Source organism: Ascaphus truei, chromosome 3 (genome assembly GCF_040206685.1).
Source record: "Ascaphus truei isolate aAscTru1 chromosome 3, aAscTru1.hap1, whole genome shotgun sequence".
Taxonomy (NCBI): Eukaryota; Metazoa; Chordata; class Amphibia; order Anura; family Ascaphidae; genus Ascaphus; species Ascaphus truei.
This window is the reverse complement of record NC_134485.1, coordinates 37,441,825-37,461,428: the sequence shown is the minus strand read 5'-3', so window position 1 is coordinate 37,461,428 and position 19,604 is coordinate 37,441,825.

The window sequence follows — 19,604 nt, the reverse complement described above, 5'->3', positions numbered from 1 at the left end:
TATTCCCGGCACCAAAAATATTAAGGCGGATGCTCTCTCTCGCCAGTTCGCTACGGAGAACGACTCTAACGAATCCACTGAATCAATTCTTCCCGCCAAATGTATTATCTCCGCCAATAATTTCGATGTTTTGGATGAAATTAACAAAGCCCAGGTTCACATACCCAGGAGATTTAGGGTGCCAGAGGGATGCTTGTACGCAGCTCCACATTTTCGCCACAAGATTCTACTTTGGGGGCATTCTTCAAGATTGGCCGGTCATCCAGGCTTCAAAAGGACAGCAGGTCTTATCAAACAGACCTTTTGGTGGCCTAAGATGAACAAGGACATTTTCAACTTCACCAGTGCTTGTCCAGTCTGTGCCCAGAGTAAGTCCGCCTGTCACAAACCCTCCGGTCTCCTCATGCCCCTCCCCATTCCGGAACAACCTTGGAAACATATCTCTATGGACTTTATTGTGTAACTCCCCAGTTCTAAAGGGATGAATACCATCCTTGTTGTAGTAGATAGGGTTTCCAAACAATCACACTTTATACCCCTCAAGGGTCTTCCTAATTCAGCTACTCTGGACGACATTTTTTCTAAAGAAATTTTTAGATTACACGGTGTACCCATTTCAATTGTTTCTGACAGAGGTTCTCAATTCATTACTACGTTTTGGCGTGCGTTTTCCCAGAGACTTGGGATTTCTCTTCTATTTTCCTCGGGTTATCACCCTCAGAACAACGGTCAAACAGAAAGAATGAATCAGTCCCTCGAGCAGTATCTCAGATGTTTCGTCTCCGAGTCTCAAGACAACTGGGTGGATCTATTACCTTGGGACGAATTTGCTATTAATTTCTTAAAAAATGAGTCTACGCAAGAGTCGCCTTTCTTCATTAATTTTGGATTCCATTCTAGCAGTCTTCCCCTCTCCTCCCTCCCCTCTGGTGTTCCTGCAGCTGATTCTCATGTCTCCACTCTCCAAGACTCTTGGAAGAAAATTCAAAAAACCTTACAAACTGCTGTCCAAAGACAAAAAACAAAAGCAGATCGGCGACGTCAAGCAGGTCCATCGTTTAAACCCAGAGACAGAGTTTGGTTATCCTCTAAAAATATAAGGCTCAAGACTCCTTCTCAGAAATTGTCTCCAAGATTCTTGGGTCCTTTTAAAGTCCTCGAGAGGATCAACCCGGTCGCGTACCGTTTGGCACTTCCCTCCACCATGAGGATCCCATCGGTATTCCATGTGTCGTTACTCAAACCGGTTATCCAAAGTGATCATTTTCCTGATCGTCCCCAAAGACCAAACCCTGTCACTATTCAAGGTCAACAAGAGTATGAGGTCCACTCCATACTCGATTCCCGTTGGTCGAGAGGCAGTTTGAAGTTCCATGTCCACTGGAAGGGTTATGGACTAGAGGAACGTTCATGGATACCGTCTCACCACATTCACGCCCCAACGCTCCTTAGGCAGTTTCGCTGGAAGTTCCCTCAAAAGCCATGGCAAGATCGTTCGGAGTCCGATCCTCAAGGGCGGGATACTGAGACGGATCGGGGGACTCGCGCTTTCCAGCGTGTCCCTGTCACCTCTGTTTCCTCTACCTCTAGCCCTCCCTCTTCCCTGCATCCTCGCTCTCTCCCTCGCGGCCGTTCCTCTGCGGCGCGGTTGGCATGCCCTGACGCGCGTTCAGGCCACCTGCGTGTCCTCCGCAATGTGCGCGCGCGTTCACGATCTATGATACCCCTCCGCGGCACCCGCGGCCCCCGGTGTGTTTCTATTCCCCAAGCCTCCACATTATCTTGCTCCTTTGCCTCACCCTCTCTCACCCCCGTTGCCGAGCGCCCCCACGGCGCTTCCTCCATCACGTTCTGTGACACGCGCGGTGCACGCGCATAATACCCTTACAGAGGGCGCGCGCACACGCTCCAGTTACCTGCCGTTTAGCTCCACCCCCAGTGGCTTACAAGCCATATCTCTTAGTTATTTCCCTGTCTCCTCCCCTGCTCTCTCAGACCTATCCCTGCAAACTCTCACTCAACCCTCTGCTCCCCTCCTCTCTCTCCTATTGGTTCACCTTCCTTTATAACCCCACTCTGTCCACTTCCTCATTGCTCTGCATAGCTTTCCTGTTACTCCTGTGTGTGCAGTGTCTATGCCTAGCTCCCTTGTTTGTTCCAGTGCTGGTTCCTGTTCCTGCTTTTGTTTGGATTCCCTGGCTTGAACTTACTGCTTTGGATTTGACTACTCTGCTTTCTCCTGCCCTTGAACCTTGGCTTACAGACTTCACTATGCTGTCTTCTCCAACCCCTGAACATTGGCTTATGGACAACACTACGCTGCTCTCTCCAATCCTTGAACTCTGGCACACGGACATTACTATCCGATCTCTGGCACCCCGGACTTTGCAAGTATACATTAACCCTTTTCTTACCAGGCCCGGCAACGCGTTACCACACTCCGGGCACGCTCTCACTGCTGTGGGTGCGTGTTATACCCATACCCACCTCAGTACTGGGGACTGGCCAGGTCTGCGGGCATACAGGCGTTACACATAATAAATGGAAAATTGCATTGTGAACTTGTGAGTAGAGCTCTACTTTGTATCTCTGTCTCAGAGGAGACCTGTAGAAATTGTCTGTCTCATAAAGGAACAAACGTTACAGTGCCCACATCTAAATGTAGAGGATGTGTTGGTTGAAGATCACACATAACTGTAATTTGCAGTGGTTTGGGCTCATCTAAATACAAATTTGGGGCCCAAATCAATATATGTTTGCAATTTAGAATCCATACGTAATAAGTGCCAATGTTTATGTATAAATTACTATATCCATTGTATTGTGAAATAAAAAAAGGGAGTCTCCACTTTCCGGTTTTGTCACCATAAATGTTTTCCTTGTAGTTTATTTCTGTTATATTTTCTATTTCTATTCACATTTTTCTCTATCAATTACAGAGGATATAGAATCCTTGAATAGAGAAGACCTCTCCATAGACATAACACCCTCAAAGCGATCTTTCAATCCTCATTTTTACATCCCCTCTCCAAGAAACTTTCAAATAAATTTTGAGATTGACTTTGGATTGACGTTGGATTGACGTTGATGACATCGCAATACAAAAGCTTGCAGTATTGCAGGAATTGGGAGGGTCAATGCTTCTAAAGGCAAGAAAAATATTGAATGTATGTAATTTTATTTTTACAAATTTTTTTATTGTGTTTTTTTTAGTTTTATGTTTTTCATTGCCCATTGACTGATAATGTATTAATCTGTGCCTTTTAGATACAGATAAATACAGTGACAGCCAATGCATTTTTTGAAAAATGCTTTTTTTTCTATTGATTTTTGTTTCTTAGTTTTCTCTTTATTGTTTGGCTTAAATTAATTTTAAATTGGATGGCTAGTTTTTATTTCATTTTCTGATTGTTTAGTGTTTTTAAATTATTTATTTTGTTGGCTACTGGTTTTAATTGATTTGTTGGCTAGTGGTAAAAATTAATTAATTGTTTTGTTGGCTAATGTTTAAAATTAATTAATTGTTTTGTTGGCTAGTGCTTTTATTTAGCGAATTGGGGTGTTAAGTGCTTGTGTATATCTTTTATTATTGTGTATTTGTGGCTTTCATGCTTTTTTATTAGAATGACCATTGAGGGATACCGTTGTTTTTTTTGTTTTTTTACATATCCAATGCTTTATTGCTTACAGACACACACAGACACACACACAGACACACACACACACACACACACACACACACACACACACACACACACACACACACACACACACACACACACACACACACACACACACACACACACACACACACACACACACACACACACACACACACACACACACACACACACACACACACACAAACACAGACACACACACACACACAGAGACACACACAGAGAGAGACACAGAGAGAGACACAGACACACTACTGTATTTAATTTGGGACAAAATCAGCAGAAATAAGTCTGATAATTAGCTAACAGAGAGCTCTCTGTTGCTGTGTGCTGCAAAAACCATCTTTTTAGGGTACCCTTAGAGTAAGCTGATTCACCCATCATGTATGTACTGAGCATACTGTTGAGTAGTGACACGAGTAAGAGGATGGAACGGTAACCTGCAGCTGAGTTTACTTGACATCTAGAAATGTGAGGGGTGACAGAGCCACATGCTTGCCATTACACACATCACTGAATCGGTGGGACTATCAGGGGCTGGACACATAGGTGATGGAGAACTCCAGAACAGGTCTACAAAATAAGCATCCAGACCTCAAATCCACTTAACCTGGGGGGCAAGTAGGCTCTGGGAGCAGCTTTGTCCTCTTTTCCTCCTCTCTGCTGCTCGGCTTATAACTGATCTAGAGAGAGGGAGCCTTGTCATGCGTCTGATTGTCTGCACCCTACAAATATCAGGTGAAAGGACAATGGATGTCCTTGATAAATAATTGAATAGCCCCGCTCTGGAGATGGACATCTCACAAGCGGTTTGTTTAGAAGAACCACAGGCAAATCTGCTGCCCCTAGGCATCCTCCCTCCTTAACACCTTTGGTCCCCGATTTTCTCTGCGCTGCATGCCATCCTAGGAGTCTGTGCGCAGCAGTGCTCCGGTCCAATGAGGTGGTGATGGAAATAGCGCTGCTAGTCCACGCATTACGGTAAAGCCGAGGACCAGCACCCAGAGTCATAGCAGAGCATCCTCAGCACTGTCCCAGAGACATGGAGTGGCCAGAGACTGCAGGGAGACCTAGCACATGATAGAGAAGGAAGGAGGGAAGGAGCCAGCAGCAGTGGAGGAAGCAGGTGGAGCGGGTTTGGCAAGGACATGAGAGCTGTGCAGCTCTCTGCATTCAGGGGGCTAAACAATCTGAGGGTTGCCCAGAAAGGCATGCCCGAGCTCCAGGAGGGGGAGCTGAAGATCCGGGTGAAAGCCTGGTCCAGTACCCCTTACCAGGGAAAGTGTTAGTGCGCGTGCTCCTCACATGTGCTCTGCAGAGTGTCGAGTCTGATACTTTTACTGATCATGGCATCCTTTATGTTTTTTTGTTAAAGCGATCCCGGTTACATAGTTACATAGTTACATAGTTACATAGTTACATAGTAGATGAGGTTGAAAAAAGACGTACGTCCATCAAGTTCAACCTATGCTAAATTTAGTCAACAGATAATTTATTCTATATCTATACTTACTTATTGATCCAGAGGAAGGCAAACAAAAAACCCCATTAAAGGGAAAAATTAATTCCTTCCCGACTCCAAGAATTGGCAGTCGGATTAATCCCTGGATCAACATCCTTCCCATGTATACTTATTTGATATATCCCTGTATACCTTTCCCATCTAAAAAGATGTCCAACCTTTTTTTGAACAAATCTATTGTATCTGCCATCACAGTCTCCATGGGTAATGAATTCAACATTTTAACTGCCCTTACTGTAAAGAACCCTTTCCTTTGTTGCTGGTGAAATTTCCTTTCCTCCAACCTTAAGGGATGGCCCGAGTCCTTTGTTCTGCCCGTGGGATGAATAGTTCTTTTGAAAGCTCCTTGTATTGTCCCTGAATATATTTGTATATAGTTATCATATCCCCTCTTAGACGCCTCTTTTCTAATGTAAATAAATCTAATTTAGCTAGCCTCCTCATAAGTTAGAATGTCCATCCTCTTTATTAATTTGGTGGCTCTTCTCTGCACTCTCTCTAGTTCCATAATGTCTTTTCTTAGGATTGGTGCCCAAAATTGTACTCCATATTCAAGGTGTGGTCTTACTAATGCTTTGTAAAGGGGAATAATTATGTTTACTTCCCTTCCATCCATTGCCCGTTTGATGCAAGATAAGATCTTGTTTGCCTTTGCAGCTACTGCATGACATTGGGCACTATTGCTAAGCCTGCTGTCTACAAGCCCTCCTAAATCCTTCTCCATCAAGGATTCCCCCAATATATCTCCATTTAATTTGTAAGTCGCCTTTTTATTCTTGCATCCCAAATGCATAACCTTACATTTATCTATATTAAACCTCATTTGCCATTTACCTGCCCACGTTTCCAGTCTCTCCAAGTCCTTCTGAAGAGAAATTACATCCTGCTCTGATTCTATTACCTTACACAATTTAGTATCATCAGCAAAGATGGAGACTTTGCTCTCGATCCCAACCTCAAGGTCATTAATAAACAAGTTAAAAAGCAAGGGTCCCAGTACCGATCCTTGAGGTACTCCACTCACGACTTTAGCCCAACCTGAAAAAATTCCATTTATGACAACCCTCTGTTGTCTGTCCTTTAACCAGTTTTCAATCCAGGTGCATATATTATTACTGAGTCCAATTTTCTTTATTTTGTACACCAACCTCTTGTGTTAAACCGTATCAAAAGCCTTTGCAAAATCTAAGTAGACCACATCAACTGAATTACCCTGGTCTAAATTCCTACTTACCTCCTCAAAGAAACAAATAAGGTTAGTTTGGCAAGATCTATCCTTCATAAATCCATGCTGACTATTACTAATAATTTTGTTTTCCATTAGGTATTCCTGAATATTATCCCGTATTAAACCTTCAAGTAGTTTCCCTACTATTGAAGTCAGGCTTACAGGTCTGTAATTCCCCGGGTGTGATCTAGCTCCCTTTTTAAATATAGGCACCACATCTGTTTTACGCCAATCTTGTGGTACTGAGCCTGTGGAAATGGAGTAGTTGAATATTAAATATAATGGTTTTGCTATTACTGAGCTTAACTCCTTGAGAACTCTTGGATGTATGCCATCGGGGCCAGGTGCCTTATTTACTTAAATTTTTTCAAGTCGCTTATGAACTTCTTCCTCAGTTAACCAATTGGTCATTAATATGGAGGTTGTGGCTTCCTCCTGTTTCTCTACTATTGAACTTGATTCTTCCCTGGTAAACACAGAGGCAAATAATTTGTTTAATACCTCTGCTTTTTCCTTATCTCCAATAATCTGTCTACCCATCTCACACTGAAAGGGTCCTATATTTTCTTTTCTCGTTTTTTTGTTATTAAGGTACTTAAAGAACGTTTTAGGGTTGACCTTACTTTCTATTGCAATCCTTTGTTCATTATCCATTTTTGCTAATTTAATTGCCCTTTTGCAATTTTTGTTACATTCCTTATAATTCTGATACGATGTCTCTGTCCCTTCTGACTTAAAGAAGTTTAACGCCTTCCTCTTCTTGTCCATTTCCTCCCCTACCTGTTTATTTAGCCACATTGGTTTTGACTTATTTCTTTTATACTTATTACCCAAGGGTATACACTGATAAGTGTGCTTTTCTAACAATGTTTTAAAGACTGCCCATTTATCTTCTACATTTTTCCCTGCAAAAACATCATCCCATTGTATTACTACTAGATTAGACCTCAGTTTATTAAAATCTGCCTTTCTAAAGTTTAAAGTCTTTGTTGAACCCAAGTAATCTGTTTTTTGATAATTTATTTCAAATGAGTCCATGTTATGATCACTGTTACACCCGGTTATAACGTGGTCTCATTCTGTGGCCCCCGAGCACCACGTTATAACGGTATTCAGCTGTACTTATACTGCAACTCATTAATAATTCCCATTGATCTTCCTTTCAAGAGTATCCATTCCAATTTCTTCTGAAATTAAGCTGTAGGGTCCCCATTAAGGATACTGTATGTCCCCTAATCCCAAAAATTATATTTTCTTCTTTAAGATAATTCTCAGTCGACATAATATGAAAGGGCGCCTGTATCTCCCTGCATTGTTTAAATATCCCTGTTAGTTGTTGCTAAGGTAATGAAGGGGTTAATCCCTAAACCACTACCTACCCAATAGGCCTAACCACCCACCCCAGGACAACAACCCCCTTTACCCAACACCTCTACCCCAAATAAACATTCAAATATAATACGAACACCAATGCACCCATTGATTGCCAGTGTAGTTACCTATGCCCTCAATGGGAGCAATGATAACCACATTAAATCAGATATAAACATTCCGCATTCTGAATTCTATAGATACCTCAAGATCAGAGCTTTTTACAACAAGCATAACCCTCACCCTCCATTAACCACTTTTAAAAAGCTCTGTCTTATAGAGACCAACACACAAGGACTCACATCGCAAATGTAAAGAGAAGTGATCGGTTCTGGGCCCTAAAGTAACCCACAAGCTAGAATATATGACAAAATGGGAAGCAGACCATGGCGAGGTCTTGGAGCAGGAAGAATGGACCCTGATCGTTACAGCAGCTGCTAATAGCTCAATTTGCACAACATTAAGGGAGAACGCATATAAGGTGTTGACGAGATGGTATCTCATCCCAATTAAATTATCAAATGTTAAACCAGGTTACTCCACATTGTGCCCAAGACAATGTGGAGAGCCCACAGATCTGTTGCACATGCTATGGTCTTGCCCTCGGACTGCCTCCATATGGGAAAAAAATAAAAAATTGGCTACAGAGGACCTTAGACCTCACAATCCCCCTAGACCCATTCCTTCTGAATAGACCAAAGCAGAACTCAAACTGGTTGCTCATTTCGCAACAGCAATGAGGTGTGAAATTGCAGCATTATGGAAATAGAACGAAATTCCTTCAATCCCTAAAATTTGGAATAGAATTTGGTTCATATGCCAGATGGAAAAATGTACAAGTTTAGTCAACGACACTGGCGAAAATGTTCTTAAAGTCTGATGCCATGGTTGGCTCAGACAGATATCCCAGGGGTAGAGATGTCCACAATTCTGCTTTGATAGTTTTGGATGCGTTCTCCTCTGATGACAGAGCAGAGTCAGGGACATTACGAGTCACTGAGATTGTTAGAGTTAAGAAACGTTCTATCTCACACGATTACGGATGATAGAACGGTTAATCAAATTTGCATACAACTCACTCAGATATAGGAAGATTATAAAGCAACTTTACTCTCACTGACTCTTACTCCACAATCCCTATTCCTCATGTTTTTGGGGGGCTCAGTAATATACTGTTAGCTTTGTCACCACTTGTGCACACACCTGGCTCGGCGTTTATTTCAAGTAATGGCACTACTTGTGTTCATACTATGGGCTTTGACAGTGTGTAGAGGCACTCTAGGGGATATGGTGGCATTTTTGGGCAGTGACTTTGTAATGGAGATCGGAGGATTCCACATGGCGCACACGCCGTATCCATGACCACCATGGACGCTATGGAAGGCTGATAGCAGTAATATTTGGCCATCACGCAAGTGCGGTTTCCTGGACAACTGGGGACGTGATGCTACGAGTATGGAGAAGCCTCTAAGCAATGGAGACGCCTCACGGGACTTGGTCATGTAAGTGACATAGACCTATGGGAGCACTCCAGCATGGATGCAGCTGATTCTCTCTGATCCTGGTATTTTCACCTGCAATAGCGCACGATTATGATGTAATCTAATTAGTGGGTGGGATTTATGTCACTTTGGGGGTTGGGTATTTAAGTCACTTAGCTGTCACTTGCTCTCTGCACCCCCCTGAGGAAGATCCCTCTGTGGGATCGAAACGTTGGAGATATGTGCTATATGTTCACTACATAATTTTGCTTCAAATTGCCTGAGTGCTGTCGCCTCTTTACCGCTTCATGGTAATGATGCTTTTATTATTTCTATGGGACATGCACCAGCTCACTACTGATTTACTACAGGAGCGCCAGTGACCTTCTGTATATATATATATGTATACACACACACGCACACTCCGAACGAAGCAATTGGCGAAACTTGCACGTCAGGGCTTTCTTTTGCATGCCGCAGTGCCCCTGACTGAGCTGTACAGTATATTTGTCTGCTGCAGGGTTACGAGAGATGCTCCTTAGTACAGATAGAGCCCCTGTGATGGACACTTCAATCTCGGCTATCCTCTGATTGAGCACGCAATTTGTATATCTGCTAAGTATTAGAGTTATTTTACCTAGTGGCTTTTCTTTTGGCCACAACTCAATCGGGGACATAGTGCTTACTTATCAGATATCTGAATAATTTCAACTACTTATCTACTAATAAATGAACTAATAAAAAGACTCATTACTATGGTAAAAGGATGGAACCAGGATTCTAGAGTAAGTTGTGTGACCCCTGGTAAGATTATGCAGCTGACACACATACACTTCCCCCTGCCTGCAATAGGAAACTACAACTCCCAGTATGCTGTACTGCGCCAGGGAGAAACTTCCGGTGCAGGATAATATGATTTGTGATGGACAGGACCTCAGCCAATGAGATTGAACTTGATGTGGGACCTCGGGAGGAGATTGTAAGGGGTCCTTGGAAGAGAAATCCTGGGGCATAGCTGTTGGATTCTCAGGGATCTCAGGAGTGACGGTGGTGGTCAAGGGCTAGGCTGCAATCTGCACGAGTTAGCGGATGCTGGATAAAGGGAGCCTTGCAGATTGATTGTGAGAATGGGCACCAAGTGGAGAGACATCTATAGCACCAGGAAACAGGTGGCGCAAAAGAAGCCTCAGCGCAAATTCAAGTAAAGAGGTACCAAAGTACAGCTCAACCCCGCCGTAACACGATCCGTTACAACGCGAATCCGCTTAAAACGCGATGCAAGCGTGGCTCCCAATTTTCGGATTTATCGTATTTACAACACGATTATTGGTATCTTAAATACTTTATTGTGCAATGCATACAATTGATCATTATTTCTAACGCCATCCGCTTATAGCGCGATGTGATTCTTTGGACCCCAAGCACAGCGTTATAAGGAGCTTAAGCTGTATTTGGGAAGTACAGGCCCGTCAAACTAATACAATAAATAAGAACTCTGAGACTGTGTCCATGGAGGTTGTGTGCGTGGCCGTGCGTGATGCTTCACGCTTGCCTTTAGTTATTTGTGCCCACTAATTGGACTCGATGGGGGAGCATGGCGTGGCCGTGATGTTGTGGGAGCTAGTTCGCCCTTATTGGGCAAACCGCTCATGTGACCTGCTGTCGCACGAGGATTTTTTTTTATATGTTTCCTCGTGCATCGTGAGTCCGGCACCTCTGGTCGTGCATGCAGTTGCGATAACTATGGACACGGCCTGACTGTGCTGGGGACATTACACAGGCTTTTATATCCAAGATTGGGTGGCCTTAGGAAAAGAACCTGACACACCTGTGCCATGCTTAGTGGGGAATATTATGTTCTTATGTAATGTGAATACATTACATGACCCTTCTGTTGAGGATCATATGGTACCTGAGTATCTATTGCTGATTTTGTTATAAATAACATGTACTATGAACATTACTGTAGTCTGCCTTCCTTTGGTTGATCTATGGCCATATGTGAGGTAATATAGAGAGGAGAACTGAGGCCCCACCTCAGCCTGCCGAGGTACTGTACTGTAAATTAGTGGGGTTAAAGTTGCAATAACTAAATTCACCCTTGCCATACCAGCAATGTTGACCCTCACCACTGCTATTCTGTGCTGACAATCACTTCCTGGTATGATGTAATTACACCCAGATTTAGCAATACTCTTTTTGGACTAGCTGTTGCTCTCTTCAGAGGTTCTCCTTACCCAGTCAGCTTTTCTATCTTTGTCTATGTAGCACCCTATTAGTCTCTTTGGTTTACAGTACATAGGCACACTTACTAAAACACATTAGCATATTTGCTTTCTTGTTAAAATGTGCCATTTAATTTATATTGAATCAAACATCTTTGACAAAAAACAAAATATGTGATCTTCGATAAGTTTCCCTAAGTGAACAAAATGTTTGCACATATTTCAAACTGTGTACTTCTTCGACAGCATTGTAGCTGAAAAGACTCATGGATGATAGTATGGGTGTATGGATTGATTTAAAAACAACAATGTAATTTTTTTTATTTTATAGAAGTGTCTAGGCCTCTAGTGTCAAATCCTAAATGGATCTTTATGAATGTTTGGTGTTTTTGCTTATTTGCTGGGAACCCAACACATGACATGCATGTGGCGGTGAAAGGGTTAACCAGGCCAATGGTGGAGGTCTCGGGCCCAGCTGGTTGCCCTTGGACCTGGTTGGGGATGAGGGGGTTGGTTGTTGATCGCCACAATGCCTTGTTTCCCCTGTGCATTGGCTGTGTTGTTCCCATTTTGCAGCTCGGAGACTGGCTGCGGTCCAATGGATGAATGTAGCATGTGCGGTTGTGTTTGCGGCACTGCGGGGAGCTTCTGGCGCTGAGCCATGCGTCAATTGAGTGGGTGTGCATGTGGTCGGCAGCTCCATTGAAGTTCTGAGATGCTTCCTGGACCACAGACTCTTCAGAGGGGGTCTTGGCCACGGGGTTGGGTGGATGTGTGGTCTGCAGTCTAGCGGAAGTGCTCAGACATCTACAATGTATCCTGTAGTCTCGTTAACTAATTAAGGTCAAGTGCTGGAATGCTTTTGCGGTTACCGAGACCGGCAAGCAGTGAGACATTTTATGCCAAGAGTCAGACCGCAAACCACATCACAGGACTTATTCAATTACTGTAAGTAACTAACTTTGTTTAGGAAAGAGCTAGCACTCTAATGTTTGGTATACAGTCACTGGCGAATATAACATTCACATACATATTGGTTTTATATCACCAATACATACAGAAGGTACATATAAAAATAAACTGTATTTCCGTATGTTTTTAAATGTAAAAGCAGGAACCCTTTTCTGCCAGTCCGGCAATGAAGACATTAACATGTCAATATGTTAAGGGTGAAATGAGCTGAGGGATTTTTCATCTCCGTACTTCAAAGGGCACCCTGCTAAGTTGGTGTCCAGTGTCTAGAGAAGTCTGGAGTTGAAAAGCTTCAGAGACCTGAGGTGTTGTGGTGGCCAGGATATTGTCAAGCACCAGATGATGGTGCAAAGTATGGGCTATTCACACTTCACACTGTCACCAGATAGTACAGGAGATACAGGGGTGGCAACATGTGCCCTTTGCCGAGGACTGTCACACGGCTCAAATCGCGCACCTACTTGCATGTGTGCAGGGGTGCCCAGAGACTTTGTTTTCAAGTCATACGTTCCGTGGACATTTGATTACGTTTCCCCATCCCAGTAAGTGTGTATCCAGTGTAATTGTGAAGATTTGTGTGGTTGTCTGAAAAGAAATAAATTACAATTTATTTTGCCCTCCTTGTTGTGCTAAATCCAGAATACCAGTATTAATGTGTTGATGAGACCTGGTCTACCGTGACAATGCATTCCACCTGAGTGTACATTTGAGAAATTAAACACTCAACAGTTTTGTAAGCAACTATTTGATAATCATCATGTTGAATAGGTGAAGTATTTTTGGGGTGTATAATGAGAGAAGAATATTACAGCATTTAAATATAGAAAAACAGAATTTGTTGGCATGTAAGAAACACTTGTCCAACCTAATCTGCCCATTTTCTTGTGTTGTAAAACCTCTGACTATTTGATCGATGACTTTCTTTTATATTTAGAATTGCCTTATACCTATCCAAAAAAATAATAATTTCCCTTACTGTATTAGCCTTCACCTCCTTCTGTTTACAGAGGATTTTGTATGGCACACAGAGGCAGTTTTACTACAGTAATATGCAACAATCACTTACCAAAAAAGTACAAAAACAGAAAAAAGTATATTGCTTTAAAAATAGGAGATTTTCTTTAATACTGTAGATCTGGTGTTATTTACATCAGTTTTAAAACAGAAGACTTGATAAATTATTAACCACCACAAAATTATCATTGTTAGTTAAATTTACTCTCCATCATTAGACATATGTAGCCCTGGGTAGTTTTGGGGTTACATGCCTTTCTCCTCCTGTGCAATAATCCCTGTTAAAGGCAGGTTTGCCAGGAGTAATCATGGGGTTTGCCCTCACATTCCTGTGCTGTGTAGTATCTAGTGAAGGTAGTGTCATCAGGCTCAGTGTCCAATTACAGTGACGCAGGGGTGGTGCCTACTGAATCTATTTAATATGCAGCATATCCTGTATTTAGTTAGTGTCTCACCCCACCTGGGTGAGACTGGTCTGACCCAGCAAACTGTGAAGGCTTTGGCAGCTTTTGTAGCCCTCCCTTAGGGGAGAGGTGTGGGCAGGCTATTCCCCTTACTCCATCAGGGAGAAAGGGAAGAGCAAGGACAGCTTCTAGGGCCCTGACTAGGAGTGAGTGTGACTTCCATTGGGTTGGCAACCTGAGATGAGCGGCTAGAAGATCGGCCACTATGATGGGCAGTCTGCCAATGATGATGACAATGAAGGATGCCAAAGATAATGAACGCTTCTGTCCTGATTGTGGAGTCAATTGGGAAGAAGGTGCACACAGAGGTTCTCTTTCAGAGACTCCTCCCTACGTTGGGGGTCTGGAAGAGATGGAGGCGCTGTACCATGAGTAAGTATAACTCAGCCCTACCTCATAAGCCAGTCCTGATGCCATCCCCTACACCATCGCGGGAGACACAGGGATTCTGTAAGCCAGCAGGTGCACCACACTACAATTCATGTAACAGGGGTCAGTGTCCACAGAAGGGGGTCAATATTAGATGGGCCCGGGCAAACACCTGGTATAATTTTTGTCAAATCTAAAATATAATAAAATATAATAATATAAATGTGCTAGTGGAGGAATATTTTTTCAATTGGGGCATTGTGAATAAAACATGCTGTATGCAAATGAGGCATTTTAAAACATGCTTAACCGATATAATGGTTTGCCTCCTATTCAGATGTAGACCTTGTTCTGCAATTATGTAAAAAAAAAAAAACAAGCCTAAAATATCAATATTAAAAATAAAAAAAGTATTTCACAAACTTTTTATTCTTGAATAATGATCAATATCTGTACTACAGTATGCAAAAATATAAAATATGGCGAGAATGGAACACAACTTTTATATGCAAATAGTCAAATCTGAAAGGATTTCTTTTTTAGATCAAATTATCCTTCACAAATACTAAGTAATGTTCTTAATTGTAGAAAGAAAATAAATAGTTCCAACAAGCTTTTATGCATGCCACCTGCTTCTACAGTATGTCCTCTTTTTTTTTTTTTTTGCATTAACCACTGGGCAAAGGCATGCATAGTCATATAGCCATATAGTGATATAATTATATGTGCCATGTTAAGTTCCAAACTACAGTATTTTGTCAGAGCTCTATGTGCAACACTAGTTGACAATAATTATTTTTTAATGTTGGTTGGTGGTGCTACAAATATTCTTTCCATACAAACTAAACATGTGCATGAAGTATGACATTTAACTATAGGATAACTAATGGTAAAGAATAAGAAATTGAAGGTAAAAGATAGTGAAACGAAAGAAACAGCGAGAAAAGAAGTCAGCGAGCAAGGCAAGGACTAACAAATAACTTCCATAAAGGAGAGATTATAAGAGTGCACGCAATCAGTTTTCTCAACAGAATCATGAATGGCATTTTAATCTGAAGATAAGATCATTTGACATCCAACAAATTCTGTTTTGCCAATAGGATCATAAAATAAATTTATCAACATGGATTTGTCAAAATAAATATGTCATTCATTTCCAATAATACATTTTGTCAAAATAATAATTTACATTTCAGAAAAACAACAGTAATTTACTGTAATATATCCAACCATTTATTTTCCTAATACAGGCCCCTAAGGGCAGGGAGAATAAGAGACATTCCAGAATCTTATGGCATAGCATCACCTAGTAAATATCGGCAAAAGTATTTCTTTTTTGGTATATAAATAATCCTAGACAAAAATAGGGGCTATTTGGAATTTACTATGGAATGCACCATTATTTTGTTATATATTGACCAATGAATGTCTTGAAGTTCTAGTAGCAGAAATTTATGTAAGAAAATATGTTTTTAATAAATGGATGTCAAAGAGAGAATACAAAAGGAATATTGATGTATGATTTGTTTTAATGTATGTGTGTGTGTGTGTGTGTGTGTGTGTGTGTGTGTGTGTGTGTGTGTGTGTGTGTGTGTGTGTGTGTGTGTGTGTGTGTGTGTGTGTGTGTGTGTGTGTGTGTGTGTGTGTGTGTGTGTGTGTGTGTGTGTGTGTGTGTGTGTGTGTGTGTGTGTGTAAACACAGAAAAAGAAAAAGAAACCTCTCAAAAAGCACTCAGACAAATAATGCAAAAATAATAATAATAATTTATTAAATCAAAATGTGAAGGAAAACAAAAAACAACTGACTGAAACCCTGCCTAACTAAACTCGAAAAATTATCATGGGACAGAAGAAATAAATAACCCCAAGAAAAAATAGCTTACACGAGAAAAAAATATATAATGTACAGAACCTCAAAAAATAAAACCACTATGGGGACCAAGTACCCATAGTGATCCACAACTGGCCGGTCATATAAGAGAGATAATGAACAATAAACCTATTAGAGACAAAAAACTCTAAAGAAAAAATTAGTGTTTGGTATTAGACCACCAGGAAATGAATAAACAGAAAGTGAATAGATATACCAAGAATACTATTCTAGTGTATGGGGCACTGTGATGAAATGACCTAATGACATAATACTGTAAATATAGCACATAACAGAAAACATAAAGGTACTTCAGTGACCCAAACACAAAACCACAATGGGAACATGTACAGGAGAGAGACTCATATACTTCAATCAGTATAATTACTGCATGATAGCGATAGTATATGAAAAAGGTATACACAGCTCCTGTATAGCAAGGATAACATGGAGATCCTGGATGGTGATAACCACAAACAAAATACAACAGCTGCATCAAAGGGATGTCCCAGCAAATAATAATGTCCAAATGAAGAGCCAGCAGGCAGGGCCAGCAGTGCATAAGTACCACAACGCGTTTCGCCCACTAAGGCTTCTTCTAAGGTCTTAATTGGGGTGCGGTGGTGGCGTCTCCAGGCATTCTGCTGCTTCTTCCCTGTAACTTGCAATTGTCTCCCCTGCAGTTCTTGTGAAAATGGCTGTGCGGCATCAAATGACACCATGACAATGGGATGCTTTGTGACATCACGACGTCAAACGTCATCAAGTTGCCAAGGCAACTTGACACCGCGTGACGTCTTGACGACATGTAGTGTCCTGTTGTTATGGCAATGACGAGGTCCCCGTCAGGGTAAGCCTTCCAAAGCAGGAGCCCTGTACCTATTTGAGTCTAGTTCCCCCGCCCCCCCCGACTCCCAGTAAATGAATGTTTTGTCTGTATTTTGTATATTCATTGTGTGCACGTGTGTTTACCCGAATAAACTACACTTTATTCCACTACCTTGTTTTGCCTATTGAATGATCCAAGAAGGTAAAAGGTGTTAAAAGTGTTATTAATCATTTGACTACTAATGCTTTTGCCCATTTGTGTGTGTGGTGATGGGGGTAGTTACCCAGGGGTGGAAGGTTATTTCTCTTGGGTGTGTAGCACCTTCATTACCTTATAATGAAGGGGTTATCCCCTCGCAAACCCCTCCTGATTGGCCTAGCCACCCATCCGGGGGCACAGACTACCTTTACATACAACAAATCAGGTACTTCAGTTTTACCCCTTCATTACCTAACCACTAAGGTAATGATGGTACTTGTATTATTTTAATTACATAGTATTGAAGCAGGGGGTTTTCCAGAGCTGAGGTGCTGTATCTACTACAAGTTTAGTTCTCTCTCGTTACATGACCAGATATTTAAATGTGCAGGAGATATGGGCACACCTTGTAACTAAAATAAAAACATTGTGATGGCCTGTTAGAGATACGCAGCAAGAGGGATCAATTATGTCTGCTCCCACTGCAGAGCTCTTCCATACTGATGTGAACACGTAAGATTAATGCAGAGAGAGTGCCCTTCAGAAGCATGGACCCTTGCTATACTAATCCACCCCTGCTCTGTACCAGGCTGTGATCACTGCCCGTTTGGACCACAGTTCACCAGCACATTTGGGGGGGGGGGGGGGGGGGGCGGGATGGAGATAAAGTTGACTACATTTGTATTATTATATGCCCCAAAGCAACATCCGAATAAATACAATTTAAACGTATATTCTAGTATGTGGTACTTTGTTCATTATATAATTATTTTCTGATTGTTAAAGCTGCAACTGCTGGTTGTAGACAGCTTGCCTTAAGAATTCTGCACTTAAACCATCCCACGCTGCGAGATTCCTGCAGCCAGATTAATGACCCATCGGATTAACACAGTAGGGTCCATGCACTTGAATGGGACTCACCCTGTGTGAATCCTACCGGGCTGAGAGTCCCATTCAAATGCAGGGACCCCCGCTGTGATAATCTGATGGGCCATTACAGCCTTCTGTGGACCATCTCAAGAGTTACTGCTAGATGGTCACAGATTTCCTTGGCAAACAGTCTACAACCAATAGTTGCATCTGTACTGTAGGTACCTTTTACTATCAGTTTCCTGAGCAGTTCTTATTTACATATATATTGACATGAATCTGAGTTAAAAAAAACAAGTGCCAAGTAGTGTTGTCTTCCTCCTGTTTCTCTTTATGAATTTTGGGGAAGAGACCCTGCCTGTTAAATGGTTAATGTGATTGATTTTTGAGAGACCTTTCACATGCTTTACAAAAAAGTAATATACACTGTTATATACACTGAGGAACGCCAATTAAAAAGGATCATGCAAATCAACCAACACAATGAAGAGAATACATTGCATGATACTTTAATTTGATTGACAGATTTACAACAGTATTCAACCTTTCTCAGATTTATTGACCCCCCAGTAACTACATTTGGCAACCTTATAATGTATTTAAACTATTAAAGGTATAATTTAATTTCCTGTCTGAATCGTAAATTATATACAATCACACAGGTTTTTTTATTGAAACATAGAAGCATGCATGTGAGTGCTAACGTTAACCAAGCCATTTAAGTATATACTGTTGCTCCTGTGTATATATATGCTGCATATATAAACACCACTTTTTAATTCACTGCTCAACAGTATCTTGATAAAATTGCCTCAAAGGGTTATATATTGTGCTGACATCTTTCATTCAAAAAACGTTTAATAATTTGCTAAAATGGGAAACTAATTTATTATTACGCACATGATTAACTACTGAAAGAAAGTGTACTGTTACAAATTAAACCAACTTTGCTGAAGGACATTGTAATTTCATAAAAAGGAAGGGAAGAAAACAAAGAAGAAAATGTTCTGTAATTTATTGGGTTTTGGAGTGACCATGATCTACCTAATGGATACAGGTGGCAGTTTCCCCAAGAGGCTGATCTTTAACAGATTTCAAATTAACATGAGAGAAGCATCAGCTTTAGACAATTTTAAAATCTCAGAAGTGTGAAAGACATCATACATCATAACTGAAACAGTGAAAAATGATTAATAATTGTCCTCTGCATAAATGAGTATCCAGATGAATTTGTATAAAAAACAAAAATGCTAAAACGTTATGAAATTTCTGTTCTCAAAGCATTTTGCAATTACTTATGTTCATTAAAATACTTGCATCTTCTTAGTAAAGAAAAAAGTGCCTGCATATCTGCAGTAGTTATGTTATTTGAATTGTAGAGGTCATAGCAAACCAAGGAATAGACATGAAGAGTTTGATATACAGCTGCGCCAGCCTTTATTCTAAAGCCTCGCACGACGTACCGCTCTGAATACCAGGTCATGACGCGCTATGTTTTCCAACCGTATAGCA